Genomic DNA, 20,190 nt, shown 5'->3' with positions numbered 1-20,190 from the left:
AATGTGTGTGTGTCTGGAGGCAATGAGGTCACATGGGGTCACAGAGAGCAAGGCTGGATGTGGCGAGGGTTCATGCAGAGATCTATGAAGCATAATTTGGAGGCAGCCAGGTCATAGAGGGGACAACCAGGCTGAGTTTGGAGCTAAACTTCTGCTAAATCTAAGTTCACACATGCTCTGTAGATACTTGTTAGATTTGGCAGCTAAATTCTCAGAAGACGCTGTCTGCTCTGAGCATACTCTAGACAAGGGATGCTGGGGCTGAGCAGGACTTCCCCAGCATTTGCTCCCCTTAGCAGCCCGACACAGGAACTGAAAGCAGGGAGACTGTTTCTCCTGTGCTTCCAATGCCCCCACAGCAGGTGCCCAGGAAAAGGAGATAGCCACTCAACTGGGATACAGAGGGATGAGGAGTGCAAGGGGGGCAGAGGCACGGTGGGGGTGGGGCAGAAGAGGAATAAAGAGGTGGCAAAGACAGACTACAGGGGAAATATGGATAGGCTGAGGTGGGAGGACAAGGGGGGCAGAGGCAGAGATAACAGATTCACTAGCCAAGGAAAAAAGCATTGAGAGAGCACAGCACACTCCCTTTCAGAATCTAAAATAGAACCCCGGAGTCCTGATTCTCACCATACTTCTGCTGTCTATCAAATAGCTGTGAAACCCATTCAGTAAGTGTACCTCATCTGCCCCTAGTTGTTGGCCCACAGCCTGGTGCTGCTCTCAGTTACTCCATCAACTCAAGTGGTGGTGGCCAGTGCTGTGGAGCTAAAGGTTCCTGTTCTGCTGATGCGCCATGTACAGGTAACTATGATTCCAGATAGTAGAATTTGTTTTTTCCATTTTTTTAACCTAGGAAATTATATCCAAGAATTATTTTAAAAGATTGCAGCCTTATTTTATCTAAGTCAAACACTCAAGTTAGGAAATGCCCCAACTAAGGTTGTCAATGCAATCTTAATTAGGCTCTCTTGCAGTGATGAGCTGCCAAAATATTAACAAATGGTTCTCTCCTCCTCACCCTACTTGGGGGTCATGTCCCCACCTACCCCTCCAGGACTCCTGCCCCATCCAACCCCCCACGTTCCTTGACAGCCCTCACCCCTGGGACCCCTGCCCCATCCACCCCCCTTCCCTGTCCCCTGACTTCCCCCTGTCACCCCATCCAACCCCTCTTCTCATTCCCGACGGCTCCCCCAGGACCTCTGCCCCATCCAACCACCCCTTCTCTCTGTCCTCTGACTGCCCCTGGAATCCCTATCCCTGACTGTCCCCCATCACCCCATCCAACTGCTGCTCCTTCCTGACTGCCCCCCCGGGACCCTTGCCCCCATTCAATCCCCCTGTTCCCCGCCCTTTGACCGCCCTGACACTAATCAACCCCTCGAACTCCCCTGCCCTCTAGCCAAAACCCCCTTCCTGCTTTCTGCCCCCTTATTGCGCTGCCTGGAGGTGTGGGCCGGGCAGGAGCCACTCAGCCGGGGCCGGGCCGGGCCTGGGACCAGAGCCGCTCGGGCAGAGCTGGGGTGCTCGGCTGGGGCCAGAGTCCGGGCACCCAGCTGGCCAGGACTCGGGCCAGGCCAGAGCTGTGCCTCCCGGCCAGCTGAGATCGGAACCAGGCCGGAGCTGTGCTGCCTGGCCAGCTGCGGTTGGGGTGGGGCTGGAGCCATGCGGCACCTGGAGTCCTCCTCCCGCTAGCGCCCACGCCCCCCTGCCCCAGCTCACCTGCAGGAAGCCACTGCTTCCTTCTCAGCCCTCCCAGGCTTCCCGCGCGAACAGCTGATTTGCGGGAAGCCGGGGAGGGGGAGAAGAAGCTGGGGAGCATTCAGGGAGGAGGCAGAGGTGGAGTGAGGTGACCTGGGGCCGGGGGAAGGGCATGGAGCTGCTGGAGCTTTTGTTAAATGTAAAAGCCCTTTTTGAACCGGTTGTCCCTCGTGGGACAACCAGTTCTAAAAGAGCTTCTAAATTTAACAACTGGCTCCAGCTCACCACTGCTCTCTTGTAGATATGCATTATGGCACAGTCTTTTAATTACAGGATCTCATACTGCCCAGGAAGGGGCTGAAATAAGGTTGCACAATTAGCCTCAAGTGTGGCATTTCTTGACCATATAGCGCCTGACTTTGCAACCTTAAAGTTCTTTAAATACAGTTGTTTTGTGTGCAATATTGACTCTGTCATGCAATCACATAATTGTGTCTTTGTTCTATACACAGCTGCCTTAATCACAATAAAGATTCTTTCTACCCCTAGTTATTTTATTTCCAATTTAACAATCTTATTTCCTTATCTTCTTTTCTTGGCATCTGAATAAATTAACAATAAACCTCTCAAGGGAATAACATTTCCATACACCAAGTATGTTCATTGAGCAAACTCCGTCTATGATTTAATCTTAAAGTTATCTAGAAGAACTGGGACAATCATGAAGAATTTTCAGAAGTACTATATAGATTAGCAATAAGGGCTGTAACTAATGGTTTTTTTGAATAATTATTGATTGAGAAATTAGCCAGTCAAGCTCTGGTTTGGTTTGTTCATCAGAAACTAGGTGTCTAAGGTCAAACAGCACAAACAAAAAAAGAGGCTAACTTGCCAATTCGGGGGTACCAGGCCTGTCCGCCTGCACTGGTTCAAGGTGGATTATGACACAATGTAGATTTCTTCTCCCTTGTTTATCCTATATTATAATTTTTGCAGTTAGTTCAGTCGCCATTACAGCTCTACCTTCTATCCAAGTATATTTTCATCATGCCCAAATATACCCCAAATTTCCAGTGTACAAAAGGTTACTATTAGTTTTGACCTACTTTTACATGAGTTATAGTCCATCATGTCTGCCTTTACTTTTTTCCTTTTTAATTTTGTCTACTTATCCCTTTCTTGTGGTTTTCATTATTATCTATAACTTGTTATCCAAGTTGCTTAACCCATCATATTTTACCTTGCAAAAACATATGATGTTAAAGACAACCTTAAGAGCACAACCTTTTGTTATAGCTGTATAAACATATTTCCACTTGACACACACTTGAGCTCTTATTTGCTAGTAATTTTATATGAGCTCTTAGCATTACATTTTGCAGAGCTTTACAGGAGTTCTTTAGTATAGCCACAATAAATGCGTAGACTTAGGCCTTCATATGTCAACAGCAGCCAAATTGTCTGTTGGCTTGACTCTACTGAGGTCAGTTAATTTTAGCCAGAGCAAGTGAAAATTAGCTACCAAATCATTTTGTGCAACTTCCTGCTTTGAATCTCTGCATTCAGATTCACCAGTGCCTGCCCCTCAACCCTAGACAGTCAGGAAAACAGTACTCAGTGGGCCAAATTCTTGTCTGGTGTTACCCCATTGACATCCAGGGATGAATTTTGCTGCTTGTTTTAATTATAACTGAAAACACTTGCAGCTTTGTCTTGCTGTAACTAGTTCAAATATGGACCACTTTATTCATAGACACAAACAAGACACTTGTATTAATATACCCTAAATTGCAATATCATCATCAATAACCTTATTACTTTAATTTGGGCACTACACAGTCCCAGTGAACATTTAAATTGCAAGATGTACTTCGCAACTGTAAGAGTCATTTTTCAGTTCAGTTTTACTTGAACTAACTTTCAGGTGTGTCATACTCTCGGATGCATGCCACTTCTTTACCAGTGTTCTTACAAGGGAATATACTAATAAATATTGACACACTTGCATTAGCCAGAAGCTGCTTACAATAAGGCATTTAAGGTTTTTGAGGGGAAATCTTTGTGGCAAGAGGTTTCTCTCAATGCACTAATCCCGCTCAGAATCATATTGATGACAAAATTCAATATGCTTTTGGCTATATATTGTGCACAAGTCATCTACAAATGAACCTTTGGGCTATGCTCATTTTTAAAAAGGATTTGTAAAGCAACAATGTATTGTAAACTCTGATTTGCATGTGTAAATATTGATTTTTTCTTTATTGGTTTTAGCTCCTTAATTCAATAGAGACTGTGGACATACACAGCATGGCCTCTTCATTAAATGTAATGAATAGTAAAATGATAGTATGTTTATTACACGCCATAGCTAGGTTAAAAGAACATTGAAGTTGCAAAATCACTCACTCAAAAGTTACCAAATGTCAGAATTAAGGTTGCAAGAAATGAGACAGAGGTCCTACAGACAACAGTGCTCTTCACTATCCAGCCCAGATTAATCCCCAGAGTATCTCAGCACATGGAACCTGTGGAAGAAATAGCACATCATGTAATTAGACTGTATCATAACACACATGTATAAGTGGGCTAAATTAAGGTTGCACAGGCAACCTAAAATCTGACATTTCTTAACTTTCGAGCATTTTACTTTGCAATATTAATAATGTTATTTTAACGTACTTATCTGCAGTCTCTGTGTATTTTTTAAGTTAAAAAAAATGAACAAACACTAGTTCCATCATGTGACATAATATTGACGCCCACCTGAGGAGTCATCAGCAGGGTTGGGACATTTACAGCCACCACACAGACTTTTGACACTTGAGGTAACTGAGTAACTGACAGCAAGTGTAAGTTGTCATCCTCTGTGTGGATCACCTTCACCAGTGAGTTTCACAGCTATCTGCTGGCAGCAGAGGCAGGACTGGCACCAGGGTTTCTCGCGCCCTAGGCGCATGGCCATTTCGCCACCCCCCGCGCTGATCCCGCAGCTCCGGTGGAGCTGCTGCAGGCATTCCTGCGGAGGGTCCGCTGGTCCGTGACTCTGGTGGAGCTGCCACAGGCATGCCGGCAGGAGGTCCACCGGAGCTGCGGGAGCAGCCGACCATCCGTTGGCATGACTGCGGCAGCTCCACCGGAGCTGCCTGCCGTCCCCCCAGCAAAATGCCGCCCCCTCAATAATCCTGGCGCCCTAGGCAATTGCCTAGGCTGCCTAAATGGTAGCACCAGCCCTGAGCAGAGGAATGGTGAAACTCAGGAATCTTGGTTCTTCTTCAGGCTCTGGAGGAGAGCACACTCTAATAAGCACAGACTCTTCTGCCTCATCCCCTCCAACATATCTGTCTCAGTCCTGTCCCTTTCTCATCTCTGGCTCCTTGTTCCTATGCCATTCTCCTTGCCTACCCTATCTCATGCTTCATTTCTCAGGCTTGTCATCCCATTGTTCATACCCAGACAATCCTAGTTTCCCCCTTCAGACTCATGGCCTAAGAACAAATATTTCCTACTCCTCCCCTGTGATGCACTGTACCTCAAAGTAGGACCTAGTAACCCCTATATTCATCGTTGGTTTATAGTTGTGATATTTCATACAAAGCATACCTTGTAAGATACTATATGAAAGGTCATGATCTGCTGAAACTCATTCTGTCCAAATATGCATATCATTGTTGTGTATGAAGTTCTGAGATTTTACTATATGGTTGTTATTGAAATATGTCTGGGAGATGCCCATTGCTAGCTCTCCAAGGACAACAAGGAAGATGATCCACACCAAAATGAGTGTTAAGTGACCATCATGCACCACTGACCAGCAGCAGAATTGTAAACAAGAGATTTACAATTCTGTAAGAGTTGTGCAAGCACCACACAATGGGGTCGCTCAATTTTGTGACTCAGCAAGGCCTACAAAGACATGCCTGGGTCTCTATCTTTCCTGGGACATGAATTGAAAGTATGAAGGACAGTGGCATCATCAGTCCACCTTTCCCATCTCCCACCTACAATGAGGTCAACAAGAACACTAGGTAGACAAAGACTTTGAACAGCTACAGTCACCCCCGTTTCCTTCATGGGCACCCAATTCCCAACACCTTATGCAATAAACCCCAGCCTGCCTCTCTCCCCGCTTCCCATTCTCCTTGCCCAATCAGTCCCACTTCCCAGTCCACCCCTTTCTTCTCCTTGGTCTGGCTTTCGTTCTCTCTGCATTCAAATGCAAATGGATTCTACTGCCACATTGCCTTGCTGCCAGTATGGGGACCATTGGAAAGCTTGGGAGAAACAGATTCCCTGCTCACAGTTCTGGTACCTGTGCCCAACCCAGAACAGATGGGAGCAGCCATTACACGGAAAAATCCAGCTTTGCCCTTGTAGCTCAGGGCTGGAGCTTGCTCAGTCACGGTGCGAAAAATGATGCATTTGCAATCTGGTTCACACTAGAAGGTGTAAGGGGATGAAGCACACTCTGTGAGGACAAATTGTCAGATATTTTATCTGTTAACTTGGTCTCTATTGAACATGTGCAAACTTCAGATTTAGGTTGGAATTAGGAAAAAGTTCCTAACTGTCAGAGTAGTTAAACACTGGAATTAGTTGCCTAGGGAGGTTGTGGAATCTCCATTTCTGGAGATATTTAAGAGTAGGTTGGATGGATGTCTGTCAAGGATAGTCTAGACAGTATTTGGTCCTACCATGAGGGCAGGGGACTGGACTCGATGATTTCTCGAGGTCCCTTCCAGTCCTAGAGTCTATGAATCTATGAATCAGTCCCCTAACTTGCTACTCTTTCCCTAGGCTGCTTCCTACTTTTCTCCCATAGGCTTTCTTCCCCATCCTTTTCTCTTCTGGGTACACTTTTCTTTCAGGGTCAGGCTTCCATGGTCCTACTCTTTCCTTTGGTTTCCTCCTTCCTTCTCTAATGGATGTAAGATGGCTGCAGGCTTCCTCACAGCCACCATTTCTGTTGCTAGCTCCTTGGCTTTTTACTAGTCCAGCTCCCACCTGCTCAGGTAAGCTCCATCTTCCAATCATGTTTTTTTTTCCTCCAGCCTAAACTCCTCATGTGCGGCCTTTCTCAGCTTTCTTAATCTTTTCCGGGTTGATGTGGGGTGAACACCCCATCACACCCTGACAAAGTCCACTCTTACCAAATTTCAAGTCCCTACTCCAAAGCATGGAAGTTTCAGAGCATTTCAAAGGAAAGGTCTCAAGAATTTTTTCCTCAGCCTTGTCCTCACAAATGGCTGAACACTTTTGGCTGAAGTTGTCCAGATAATTCAGTTTGAGGTAGACACTTGGCATGCAAGATTTCAGCCCAAAAACAGTTAAAGTTTGACAAAGATACAAGACCTTGATTTCAATTGATTATAACAAGTTGTACTGGGCAACCTTAATAGGCAGTGTTATCAGCCCCAGTATAACTATAATATAGCAAAATGTATCCCAGCAGATTCTAAAGTGTCTTATGAATTTAAAAAACAAACTGTAAAGAAGGAACAAAGCAAAGAGTCCTGTGGCACCTTATAGACTAACAGACGGATTGGAGCATGAGCTTTCGTGGGTGAATATCTACTTCGTCCGATGCAACAAAGAAGGAACAATTTCTTAGATGCTGAAAGACCACCATATTTAAGTGAAACAACAGTTTAACAGTGCACAGCTAGCACTACCTAACATACCTTAGCTAGGATTATTGCAAGAAATTGGTTCTTGACTTCATGATTAAAAAAAAAATCTGGCCAAAAATTGGGCCTGTAATCCATCATATTCCACTTGCTTCTGTAGCTGCAGAGGATTGTGGAGTTAAATCAAGGGAAGAAACAGTGGGAAGTTTTGGGTGTATTACAGGGAACAAAAAGCTAAAAAGGACAAGAAAGTGTATATTGCCCATCTCAGACTGGACAACATGGGAGTCGAGCCTGCTGATGCAGTGGCTGGAGCTTGTGTGATGTAAGGTAGGAGGCTGGTGCTGTTGTGACATGGAGGAACTGCCTTTGGCCAGCTTCTCTGCTAGGATCCAAAAAACACCAGTGTAGTGAAGAAAGAAAGGGAGACAATAGATAACAGGCCAGATCTTCAGCTGGTGATTTCAGTGAAGGCTGGATGATTTACACCAAAGAGAATCTGCCCCCCTAAAGCCCCCAGCTGACCCTCTGTTTGAAAGTTCAGACAAGCAGATTTTTGTATCCCAAGGTAAATAGATACTTTATCAGAACATAGTTCACTTGGGGCTGAATGGCTAAAAGTGTCCTGGGATATTTTTCCATCTCTCATTTAGGAATCACACCCTATCTTCTTCCCACAATCCTTGGTTTCCTGTTCCCTAGAGACAAGTCAATGATACAACATGACTGTTCCTAAGTGACCTAAGTTACTTTCTCTATCCCAGTCCAGTCCATCTATCCAGTCTTATTCATCTAGTTCCCCTAATCCATCATGTTCCTCAAGTGCCTGTAATCTAGGCATCTAAAACAGTCAGATTTATATTTTATTCCAGAACACTCACCATCCCTCATTAGAGGGATAGGCCAGCTGACAGAATTGATGTCTACATGAAGCTGAGACAGTACAAATTATAAACAAAGCCACCCTTCCGTTTCAAGAACAATCATTGCAATGTAGATGTTTTGGTTTGTATACATGGTGTAAACCCATGTCAGGTATTTAAGATGAGCTCTCACTGCCATTAGTGAGGGCCAGTAGTATGGTTCTCCCTAGCTCTTGATGTTTACATTAAGTCAGAGCAGTTTTATGGTCTTGTTTGAATGACATTAAGTGGTAGCATAGAAGACAGACAATTTAGTATGAAATTGGTAATCAACAGCTGGGGGGATAATGGCAGAGGTATTTAAAAGTTCCTTCTTAAAAATGTACACTAATGAGGCAGTCTCTTAAAAGTGTACCACTAGAAACATCTGATGGGCCCTAAATATTGATATAAAAGAAATCACTGCTTTGCAAATGGGTTTACTCTTTAGCTCCCTAATGACAGTAGACTATAATCTCAGATGCACTTTACTGCACTGACTCAACACATAGCATTTGGAAAAAAAAAAAGTCTCCTGGTTCAGTTTCAGTGGTAAAAGTGAAGATACTCCGGTGCTAATGCAACATTTTATCCTACCTGACTAGTCTGGTAAGCAATTCAATTTCATGCTCTTCTGGATCTTTAATTATTTAAGGAGAATCCTAAGAAGAGCCAAGCCTGAGGACATGAAATCCAGACCAAATCTGTTCAGTTCCTTGTTTGTTAAAAATCCAATCCCAGAAAATGGGTGAGTTTCATCCCTATGAAGTAGGGCAGATGGGAAAGTTAAGAGTTTAGGTCAATAGAAACACAGAAATGGTCAGTGATCTAGTACAAGTGTCAAGTTTTACATTGGATATTGTAATGGAATTATATCTAGTACATTATGATTTAAGCCTTGATTCTCCTCCTGCTTTCTCTAGTCTTAACCAGTATAATTCCATTTATCAATGACTCATGAGAGTGCAAAGGGAACTGAGTCCCTAATTTGGAAAAAGGTACATAGTGCATTAGAAATGGAAAATATAAATATAAAGATATTATAAACTATTTACTAGAGGTCCATCATCATGGTACCTAGGCATGATAAGTGGGAAGGTGAGAGATGGATCTGAAACTCCGAAGGGAAACAGCACTATGCAGAAAGTTCTTCACAGTTCATTGCCCAGTGTGTGAGGGTGTTTTTCTTCACAGTAACTGCAGGTGGTGGATATGACAATCCTTGATGGTTTTTAAGGTGAACTTTTTCCCAGAATATTGCTGTAAATTGAAAAGGGAATATTCTGAATACATTTATGTCAGGTAGATGAAAGCAAACTGAACTGTCCACAGACTTTGGGAATTAAACACAAATGTGGTTCACTGACAACCTGGGTTACTTTTGGATGATTGACTAAATCTCCACTTGATATAGTATTTACGGAAAACAAGCACGATAGGAAAATGCTAGTTACTGAATGTGAAGCAGTTTTCAAGGCCTGGAGACCCACAGGATTCATACTGCTGTGGTAGATGTGATAGGAGAAAAACCCCACACAGATCCCACAATAGCCCAAGGATAGATCCAAGGCCAAAACAACAGGCAAGAGATTTTTATTTCTTTTTACATCCTGTTATGAATCTACACTGCTGAAACCTCACATTGATTTTTAACTCATGTAAGAAAAAAATAATTATCTAGGTATTTGCATCCTGCTCATCATGGTGATAGCTGAGCACAGCTCATGGACCTAAGAAACACGTCAAAACTTTGTATTGTAAATATTAGCAATAAGGTACCAGGTGTGGCTATTGAAAGGTATAAATGATTCTGAGACCTTGATTTGTTTCCACAGAAGGGTCTGAAGTTTGATAAGGGGGAAAATAAAAGTAGAAAAGTTGAGGGAGATATACCGCCTTTTTTCTTGGTACCCTGTCTTTAACATTTCTTGTATCTTTTTCATGCTACTGCTTGTTCACCTAAATATTTGATTCTTTTACCCCTGTTAAATCATCTAGACAATATCAGTCTTAATCATAAGACCCATATAAAAGCCATTATCTTCACATCTGATTTATTTTTCATGAAATAGACTTTTCCCTTTTCCTGTGATATCCACTCTATATAAACTGGCTATTTTAGTCAATGAAAGCTTTTAGGGTTTCAGCAAATCAGACCAAAGAAGAATGCTACAGATGAGTGAGATGAGCTGTGAGGCATGATGAGACACTTCCCTAAGGGCTTGTAGGTGTGAAGCAGACCAGCAGAGCTATCATATTTGATTGATATTGTCACATTTGAAATGAAATGCTAAGATGAGCAAAATGAATGGACAGATTAAAAGGCGTGTTATATAAGGCTGAAAACGAATGTCAACAAATTGCATTCCTCTTTCAGAGTCAGGATATAAAAGCCATGGCCAGCAGAGCTGACTTTGAAATACATTCTTTTCATGCATGTGAAAATGTGTACCTCTTTCTATATAGCCTAGATTCAATGGCACTCTAAAAATTCTTTTCAATATATCCACAGAGTTGTGGGAAGGTTTGTTTCACTAGTTATGTCATCATAAGTATGAAGTGATACATTTCTAAACAGTGAGAACCCCACATAATAAAAGTACTTCAAAGTACTTCACTTAGAAAGGAAAAAAAATCAAATATATAGGTACAAAATGAGGAATAACTATCTAGGTGGTAGTACTGCTGAAAAGGATCTGGGGGTTACATTGGACCACAGAGAGTGTGATGCAGCTGCAAAAAAGACTAATATGATTCCGAGATAAATTAACAGGAGTGTTGTAAGTAAGACACAGGAAGTAATTGTTATGCTCGACTCAGCCCTGGTGAGGCCCTGGCTGGAGTATTGTGTCCAGTTCTGGACACCATGATTTAGAAAAGATGTAGGGAAATTGGAAAGAGTTAAGAGGAGAGCATCTAAAAATGATAAAAGATTTAGAAAAGCTGACCTCTGAAAACTGGGCATGTTTAGTCTTCAGAGAAGACGACTGAGAGGGGACCTGATAAGAGTCTTCCACTATTTTAAGGACTGCTATAGAAAGGATGTTGATCAATTGTTCTCCGTGTCCATTGAGGATCAGATAAGAGGTAATCTTCATCTGCAACTAGTGAGATTTAGGTTAGATATTAGCAAAATCTTTCTAACTGTAAGTGTAGTTAAACTCTGGAAGATGCTTCCAAGGGAGATCGTAGATCCCCATCAGTGGAAACTTTTAAAAGCAAGTTGGACAAACACCTGTCAGGTTTACTTGCTCCTGTCACAGCAAAAGGACACCAGACTTGACTTTGAGGTCCCTTCCAGACCTATTTTTCAATGAAATGCTTTTATAGCACTTTGACCAATGGGGTTGCAGAACTGCAATCAACTGCAGTGACCTGTATGATGATTGGGTTTTTTATCTCCTTCTCAACAATGACTTTTTCATAAGGGATTTAAAAAAAAAACCCACCACCACAACAACAAAAACCATATAAAAGAGTAGAGCACACTTGCCAACATCCTAATGGGGGAATGTTTAGCCAAAAACACCCAAAATGTGACAGCACTTAATCAGAACACACAGAATAGCACTGTTTCCCAAAACATGAACAGATCTCCCCTTTTCTTCTATAGATATAGTAAAATGTATTACTCCAATAGGTATGGCTTTTGAATCATGCCTAAGGGCCAGTCTTTTTGATTTCTTCTTCTGCTCTTGGGTATCTATGGACTATGGGGATGGTCAGGGGGCGGGGTGTTTGGATAGGAGTTGGAGTGGCCAGAGGGCAGAGAACAGGAGAGTTAAATGGGGGCAGAGTCCTGGGGGGGCAGTCAGGAAGGAGAGGAGGGATTGGATGGAGTGGCGGGCGGGAGGTAGCCATTGGCAGGGTTCCGGAAACAGTCAGGGGACAGGGAGAAGGGATGGTTGGATGGGACAGGGGTCCCTGGGGGCCATCAGGAATGAGAGGAGGGGTTGGATGGGGCAGCAGGGGTGGGGGTTCTGGAGGCAGTCAGGGGACAGGGAGTGGGGGAGGTGGATGGGGCAGGAGTCCTGGGGGGCCAGATGGGAGGGGCGGGCCATGACCTCCTCCCCTAACTGGCCCTCCATACAATTTCCAAATTTGACCCTCAGGCCAAAAAGTTTTGCCTGACCCTGATTTAGAACATTCATAAGCATCTGCAGGATCAGGACCTTTATAGCTGTAAAGGATGTAAAGTGGTAAGATCAGTTGTTATTTGAATCTAGTTAATGTTGTAAGGGGAACTGCCAGCTTTGTTGAAGTTTTTAATAGGCTGGTTACTTGCCAGAAGATTTGTGAATTATCACAAACCACTCTATCAGATCCATATTCAACAAAGCACTTAAGCATATGCCTACCATAAAAGCAGTCTGCTAAACTGGAGCCCAGAATATCTAACTTGCCCAAACTTTATTTTGTGTTGCATGTTATCATCCCTCTTAGAATTTAAAAATAGCTATTCAGAAGGGATTGGATGACATATTTATGAAGGATTGTTTACTTTAGTTAATTTCTTTTTAGCAAACATGACATCTTACAATACAATTCAATTCTCTAAATAGGCAAGCAGTTATCAAACAAATGCAAAGAATTCATCCCTTTTGTTTCCCATGGGTTATATACTGCATTTGGTACACAATTAATTTAAACTATTCACTACCTTTTATTTACCAGCTTGGATTATGTCAGAAAAAGTGACTGCCATTCCTGATTTTAATAACTCTTCCAAACAGATGACTTGGGAATAACAAAAATATTTCATGTAAATTAAACTTTCAGCCAGTGTCCTTCCAGAACAGCCGGCACTAACATTAACAGCAGCTCCTGTTAGTCTGAAAACTTATTCTTAGATTAGAGTCTGTCACCCGCACCCATGCTAGTTCAAATCTCCTCTTTGGGTCTTAGGCTTCTCCCCTGTATTCACCTGTCTCAGCCCTTTGCAGTGCACCTTAATGGGAGAAAACACCTCTATGTCCCATCTGATAGAGACAATGAGCTCAGGTGTTAGACTCCAAAAACACCTTCCTTTTTGGCACCTTTCCTTAAAGGTAGGGGAATTCTTGTCTTTTGGTTGCAGTCAGCATGAAACACTCATACAGTCTTGCTTATATCACCACACCACAGCTGAATACTGTCCAATGCCTGGTGAGGTAGGCTCCCCTTACCTTAGTTACAGAGTGTCATAAACAGATAGCTAAGGGTTAATGTCTCTTTCACCTGAAGCACCTGACCAGAGGACCAATCAGGAAACCGGATTTTTTCAACTTTGGGTGGAGGGAATTTAGTCTCTGAGTCTTTGTTTTCTGCCTGCCTGCTTTCTCTGAGCTTTGGAGAAGTAGTTCTACTTTCTAATCTTCTGTTTCTAAGTGTAAGGACAAAGAGATCAGATAGTAAGTTCTATGGTTTCTTTTCTTTGGTATTTGCATGAATATAAGTGCTGGAGTGCTTTGATTTGTCTTCTTTTTGAATAAGGCTGTTTATTCAAAATTCTTTTAAGCAATTGACCCTGTGTTGTATCATCTTAATACAGAGAGCACATTTGGATGTATTTTTCTTTCTTTTTATATAAAGCTTTCTTTTAAGACCTGTTGGAGTTTTTCTTTACTTCAGGGAAATTGAGTCTGTACTCACCAGGGAATTGGTGGGAGGAAGAAGTCAAGGGGAGATCTGTGTGTTGGATTGCTAGCCTGATGTTGCATTCCCTCTGGGGGAATAGGAAAGTACTTTTTGTTTCCAGGATTGGGAACAGAGAGGGAGATTCACTCTGTTTGGATTCACAGAGCTTGTGTCTGTGTATCTCTCCAGGAGCACCTGGAGGGGGGAAGGGAAAAAGGATTATTTCCCTTTGTTGTGAGACTCAAGGGATTTGGGTCTTGGGGTCCCCAGGGAAGGTTTTTCAGAGGGACCAGAGTGCCCCAAAACACTCTAATTTTTGGGTGGTGGCAGCAGGTACCAGGTCCAGGCTGGTGGCTAAGCTTGGAGGTTTTCATGCTAACCCCCATATTTTGGACGCTAAGGTCCAAATCTGGGAATAAGGTTATTACATGAGTGGCAGCTGGTGGGATATAGACAGAATCCAGAAGCCAGTAGAAATATTATATTTTTCTTTTCTCTGCTAAGGGCTTTTTAGCAGAGAGAAACAGTTGGTTTTAAAGGGAACCAGAGAGAATTTTTTTTTTCTGCTCTCTCTGGCAGTTTGTGGCTTGCATGTTAAGCGAGAAGCCATTAAGAAACTGTTGAGGGTCTTTTGTCATGCAATAGCCTCCCATTAGGAGGCAAGTACCAGCACTTATATGCATGCAAATAAAGTGGTTTTTCTGGTTTCCCTTCATTGAACATTAGCTAGAGAGAGAAAAGGAAAATTAGCTAAAGGCACTGTTGCTAGGCAGACTTCAGGAGGCAACAGAGAACCTGCAGTTCAGAAGATAAACACCGGAGGGCACCCCAACACAAGAAAACAGGAATCATGACTTCTAAGGCAAAAATTGCGGCCGAAGAACAAATCAAAGAAGCTGAACACAGGCGACAACTGGAAATAAAACAAAAAGAGATGGAGATGAAAGAAAGAGAAGAACAGATCAAAGAGGCAGCCTACCAAAGAGAACAGGCAGCCTACCAAAGAGAACAAGCAGCCCAAGAGGCAGCACACAAAAGAAAACTAGAGGAAGAAGAGTTCGCCCACCGAAGGAAACAAGAAGAAGAAGAGTTGGCCCACCGCCGAGAAATGGAAAAGCACCAAAAAGAAATGGAAAAACAACAAAAAGAGAATGAAGAGAAGGAAAAACAGAGAAAACATGAACTGGAGTTGGCAAAAGCTGGGCTGCATGTGCCAGCCAACCCTAACAACCCGGCGCCAAATATTGCTCCACAGCACAGGAAATTTCCCACCTACAAGGCAGGTGATGACACCGAGGCCTTCTTGGAAAATTTTGAAAGAGCCTGTCTTGGGTACAGCATTCCCGAAGACCAGTACATGGTAGAATTGAGGTCACAGCTCAGTGGACCTTTAGCAGAGGTGGCAGCTGAAATGCCTAAGCACCAAATGAATGACTATAAACTTTTTCAAACCAAGGCCAGATACAGGATGGGGATAACCCCAGATCATGCCCGTCGGCGCTTCAGAACCCAAAAGTGGAAACCCGAGGTGTCATTTCCCAAACACGCCTACTACATTGCAAAAAACTATGAGGCCTGGATAACAGGAAACAACATTCAAACCTTGGAAGAACTAAACCTCCTCATACAAATGGAACAGTTCTTGGATGGTGTTCCTGAAGACATCCCACGGTACATACAAGATGGAAATCCCAAAGATATCGCTGAGGCGGGGGAGATTGGAGCCAAATGGATGGAACTGGCAGAAAGCAAGAAAGCTACTGTCAAGGGGAACGATTACCCCAGGGGGCACACAGACCATAAACCCTACAACCGAGGACAGCCAAAGACCCCACATACCACCCAAGTAAAGCCACAGATACCCTACCCTTCAACCTCACCAGTCTCCAGTAACTCACCTCGGCCCAGTGACCCATCAGATGGAAGATGCTTTAAGTGTAATGAACTGGGACATATCAAGGCCAAGTGTCCCAAGAACACCATGCGAGTGCAATTCATTACACCACCATCACACCAAAGATCCCCAGGCCCGGATGCCTCTCAAATACCCTTGGAGCGAAGGGAAAATTTGAGAGTGGGCGGAAAGAAGGTTACTGCATGGAGAGACACGGGGGCACAAGTGTCAGCTATCCACCAATCCTTCGTTGACCCCAAATTCATCAACCCAAAGGCCAAAGTTACAATTTACCCCTTCATGTCACAAGCTGTAGACTTGCCTACAGCTCAACTGCCTGTCCAGTACAAAGGCTGGTCAGGAATGTGGACTTTTGCAGTCTATGACAATTATCCTATCCCCATGCTACTGGGGGAAGACTTGGCCAACCAGGTGAGGCGGGCCAAGAGAGTGGGAATGGTTACACGTAGCCAAACCAGGCAAGCTTCCAGACCCATTCCTGTTCCTGAGCCGTCCACAGAGGCCCCGTCTGTGTTACCAGAGACCCAGGCAGAGGTAGTGGACCCGGATTCCATGCCTACCACTGAAACAGACCCAGCATCTCCAGTCCCAGGCCCGGAACTGGAACAGCAACCAGCACCAGCAAGTGCAACCCCATCTTCAAACTCAACGCCAGAGGGCGCCAGCGAGCCAAAACTGGCAGAAGCAACAGACAGCCATACCCAAAAGGCTCAGCCAGAGCCTGAAATACCCTCAGGTGCACCAGCGGAGAGCGGTTCACCAACAACGGAAACAACCGCATCACCTACATCGCTTCCAGAGGGACCAAGCCCAAGTCCACAGTCTGAGGAAGAACTGGTGACCCCAGCCTCAAGGGAACAGTTCCAGACTGAGCAGGAAGCGGATGACAGCCTTCAGAAAGCTTGGGCGGCGGCACGGAGCACCCCACCGCCTCTCAGCTCTTCTAATCGATCCCGGTTTGTTATAGACCAAGGACTTTTGTACAAAGAAATTCTTTCTGGTGGACACCGGGAAGAATGGCAGCCGCAAAAACAGTTGGTGGTTCCAACTAAGTACCGGGGGAAGCTCTTAAGCTTAGCGCATGATCATCCCAGTGGCCATGCTGGGGTGAACAGAACCAAGGACCGGTTGGGGAAGTCCTTCCACTGGGAGGGGATGGGCAAGGACGTTGCCAAGTATGTCCGGTCTTGTGAGGTATGCCAAAGAGTGGGAAAGCCCCAAGACCAGGTCAAGGCCCCTCTCCAGCCACTCCCCATAATTGAGGTCCCATTTCAGCGAGTAGCTGTGGATATTCTGGGCCCTTTCCCAAAAAAGACGCCCAGAGGAAAGCAGTACGTACTGACTTTAGTGGACTTTGCTACCCGATGGCCGGAAGCAGTAGCTCTAGGCAACACCAGGGCTAACACTGTGTGCCTGGCCTTAACAGACATCTTTGCCAGGGTAGGTTGGCCCTCCGACATCCTTACAGATTCAGGGTCTAATTTCCTGGCAGGGACCATGGAAAAACTGTGGGAAACTCATGGGGTGAATCACTTGGTTGCCACCCCATACCACCATCAAACCAATGGCCTGGTGGAAAGGTTCAATGGAACTTTGGGGGCCATGATACGAAAATTCATCAACGAATTCTCCAATAATTGGGACCTAGTGTTGCAGCAGTTGCTGTTTGCCTACAGGGCTGTACCACATCCCAGTTTAGGGTTTTCACCATTTGAACTTGTGTATGGTCACGAGGTTAAGGGGCCATTACAGTTGGTGAAGCAGCAATGGGAGGGGTTTACGCCTTCTCCAGGAACTAACATTCTGGACTTTGTAAGCAACCTACAAAGCACCCTCCGACACTCTTTAGCGCTTGCTAGAGAGAACCTAAAGGATGCTCAAGAAGAGCAAAAGGCCTGGTATGACAGACATGCCAGAGATCGGTCCTTCAAGGTAGGAGACCAGGTTATGGTCTTGAAGGCGCAACAGGCCCATAAGATGGAAGCATCATGGGAAGGGCCATTCACGGTCCAAGAGCGCCTGGGAGCTGTAAACTACCTCATAGCATTTCCCAATTCCTCACTAAAGCCTAAAGTGTACCATGTTAATTCTCTCAAGCCTTTCTATTCCAGAGACTTACAGGTTTGTCAGTTTACAGTCCAGGGAGAGGATGCTGAGTGGCCTGACGGTGTCTACTACAAAGGGAAAAAAGACGGTGGCGTGGAAGAGGTGAACCTCTCAACCACCCTGGAACGTCTGCAACGGCAACAAATCAAGGAGCTGTGCACTAGCTTCGCCCCATTGTTCTCAGCCACCCCAGGACGGACTGAACGGGCATACCACTCCATTGATACAGGTAATGCTCACCCAATCAGAACCCCACCCTACCGAGTGTCTCCTCATGCCCAAGCTGCTATAGAACGGGAGATCCAGAACATGCTACAGATGGGTATAATCCGCTCATCTACCAGTGCATGGGCATCTCCAGTGGTTCTGGTACCCAAACCAGATGGGGAAATACGCTTTTGCGTGGACTACCGTAAGCTAAATGCTGTAACTCGTCCGGACAACTATCCAATGCCACGTACCGATGAGCTATTGGAAAAGTTGGGACGTGCCCAGTTCATCTCTACAATAGACTTAACCAAGGGGTACTGGCAAGTACCGCTAGATGAACCTGCCAAGGAGAGGTCAGCATTCGTCACCCATGCGGGGGTGTATGAATTCAATGTCCTTCCTTTCGGCCTTCGAAATGCACCCGCCACCTTCCAGAGGCTGGTAGATGGTCTACTAGCTGGACTGGGAGAATTTGCAGTTGCCTACCTCGATGTTGTGGCCATTTTTTCAGACTCCTGGCCCGAACACCTACTACACCTGGAAAAGGTCTTTGAGCGCATCAGGCAGGCAGGACTAACTGTTAAGGCCAAAAAGTGTCAAATAGGCCAAAACAGAGTGACTTACCTGGGGCACCAGGTGGGTCGAGGAACCATAAACCCCCTACAGGCCAAGGTGGATGCTATCCAAAAGTGGCCTGTCCCACGGTCCAAGAAGCAGGTCCAATCCTTCTTAGGCTTGGCCGGATACTACAGGCGATTTGTACCCCACTACAGCCAAATCGCTGCCCCACTGACCGACCTGACCAAAAAGACCCAGCCAAATGCCGTTAAGTGGACTGATGAGTGTCAAAAGGCCTTTACCCAGCTTAAGGCGATGCTCATGTCTGACCCTGTGCTCAGGGCCCCGGATTTTGACAAGCCATTCCTAGTAACCACCTATGCATCTGAGCGTGGTATAGGAGCAGTGCTCATGCAGGAAGCAACAGATCACAACTTCCATCCTGTCGTGTTTCTCAGCAAGAAACTGTCTGAGAGGGAAAGTCACTGGTCAGTCAGTGAAAAGGAATGCTATGCCATTGTGTACGCCCTGGAAAAGCTACGCCCATATGTTTGGGGACGGCGGTTCCAACTACAAACTGACCATGCTGCACTAAAGTGGCTTCATACTGCCAAGGGGAACAACAAGAAACTTCTTCGTTGGAGTTTAGCTCTCCAAGATTTTGATTTTGAAATTCAACACATCACAGGAGCTTCTAATAAAGTTGCTGATGCACTCTCCCGTGAGAGTTTCCCAGAATTCAGTAGTTAAAAAGTGTTCTTAAAATGTTGAAGTCTGTTAGTTATATACTTAGTAGTATATGTAAAGGTGCATGTGTTGTAGTAATCTGTTTATTTTCAAGTTCTAGAAGGAAATCGCCGCCAGTGAGCTTCCCCACTGTCTGCAATTTGGGGGGCGTGTCATAAACAGATAGCTAAGGGTTAATGTCTCTTTCACCTGAAGCACCTGACCAGAGGACCAATCAGGAAACCGGATTTTTTCAACTTTGGGTGGAGGGAATTTAGTCTCTGAGTCTTTGTTTTCTGCCTGCCTGCTTTCTCTGAGCTTTGGAGAAGTAGTTCTACTTTCTAATCTTCTGTTTCTAAGTGTAAGGACAAAGAGATCAGATAGTAAGTTCTATGGTTTCTTTTCTTTGGTATTTGCATGAATATAAGTGCTGGAGTGCTTTGATTTGTCTTCTTTTTGAATAAGGCTGTTTATTCAAAATTCTTTTAAGCAATTGACCCTGTGTTGTATCATCTTAATACAGAGAGCACATTTGGATGTATTTTTCTTTCTTTTTATATAAAGCTTTCTTTTAAGACCTGTTGGAGTTTTTCTTTACTTCAGGGAAATTGAGTCTGTACTCACCAGGGAATTGGTGGGAGGAAGAAGTCAAGGGGAGATCTGTGTGTTGGATTGCTAGCCTGATGTTGCATTCCCTCTGGGGGAATAGGAAAGTACTTTTTGTTTCCAGGATTGGGAACAGAGAGGGAGATTCACTCTGTTTGGATTCACAGAGCTTGTGTCTGTGTATCTCTCCAGGAGCACCTGGAGGGGGGAAGGGAAAAAGGAT

General features: G+C 44.6%; 1 long non-coding RNA gene across 1 annotated transcript; it reads left to right on the top strand.

Moving 5' to 3' along the window:
• Nucleotides 1-13,545: 13,545 nt before the first annotated feature.
• Nucleotides 13,546-19,938, top strand: LOC127055796 (uncharacterized). Its single transcript, XR_007775622.1, has 2 exons — nt 13,546-13,672; nt 19,798-19,938. It is a non-coding gene; the product is annotated as an uncharacterized LOC127055796 (long non-coding RNA).
• The last annotated feature ends 252 nt before the right edge of the window (nt 19,939-20,190 follow it).

The sequence above is a fragment of the Gopherus flavomarginatus genome, chromosome 1, assembly GCF_025201925.1.
Source record: "Gopherus flavomarginatus isolate rGopFla2 chromosome 1, rGopFla2.mat.asm, whole genome shotgun sequence".
Classification (NCBI taxonomy): Eukaryota; Metazoa; Chordata; order Testudines; family Testudinidae; genus Gopherus; species Gopherus flavomarginatus.
Note: the sequence above shows the minus strand (reverse complement) of the source record. Positions and strands in the feature narration are given on the sequence as shown.